The 645-nt window shown below is 47.4% G+C and overlaps 2 protein-coding genes across 2 annotated transcripts in view; both read left to right on the top strand.

The window, feature by feature from the left end:
* Positions 1–645, top strand: part of far1 (fatty acyl CoA reductase 1) — a 59,246-nt gene that overhangs the window by 497 nt on the left and 58,104 nt on the right. The window lies entirely within an intron of this gene.
* Positions 1–645, top strand: part of dkk3b (dickkopf WNT signaling pathway inhibitor 3b) — a 20,350-nt gene that overhangs the window by 12,679 nt on the left and 7,026 nt on the right. The gene's annotated exons all lie outside the window — the stretch shown is intronic.

Here is a 645-nt window from a genome sequence, read left to right as displayed (position 1 = left end):
GCGAGATGGTAAGCTGGAAAGACCACTTAGAAGACTATTTGGACCCGGGCGCAATCCACTTAATGTAAAAGGCTGCTTCCAGAGCAAAATGATGGCAACGGGGCGCTCTACTAATCAACATGTGTATGTTGTGGCGGGACTGACACAATCACTATTGGGCTTACCAGCAATAGTGGCAATGGGACTTATACACAGGGTGGATGAAGTGACACTGACTCAGACTGAGACTGACTTTAAGGCAGCTTATCCAGCTGTGTTTCAAGGGCTTGGCAAGCTGAAAGAGCCGTACCACATTGAGCTGGAACAGGGGGCTACACCCAATGCCCTCTCTACACCCAGACGAGTTCCTCTACCCCTGAGAGAAAAAGTACGTGAGGAACTAACTAGAATGGAAAACATGGGTGTCATCTCAAAAGTTACTGAACCAACAGCCTGGTGTTCAGGGAGGGTTGTTGTTCCTAAACCTTTGAAAGACAAGCTCAGGATCTGTGTAGATTTCACACCACTCAATGCAGCAGTGAAGAGAGAACGTCACATTCTACTGGCTGTTGACTAAACGCTTGCAATGATGTTGGATGCAAAAGTGTTTCCAAAACTGGACGCTCGATCCGGATTTTGGCAAATCCCCATAACACCAGAATCACG

This window comes from Etheostoma spectabile, chromosome 8 (assembly GCF_008692095.1).
Source record: "Etheostoma spectabile isolate EspeVRDwgs_2016 chromosome 8, UIUC_Espe_1.0, whole genome shotgun sequence".
NCBI lineage: Eukaryota > Metazoa > Chordata > Actinopteri > Perciformes > Percidae > Etheostoma > Etheostoma spectabile.
The sequence above is the reverse complement of the archived record's forward strand: the minus strand, read 5'-3'. Positions and strand labels throughout refer to the sequence as shown.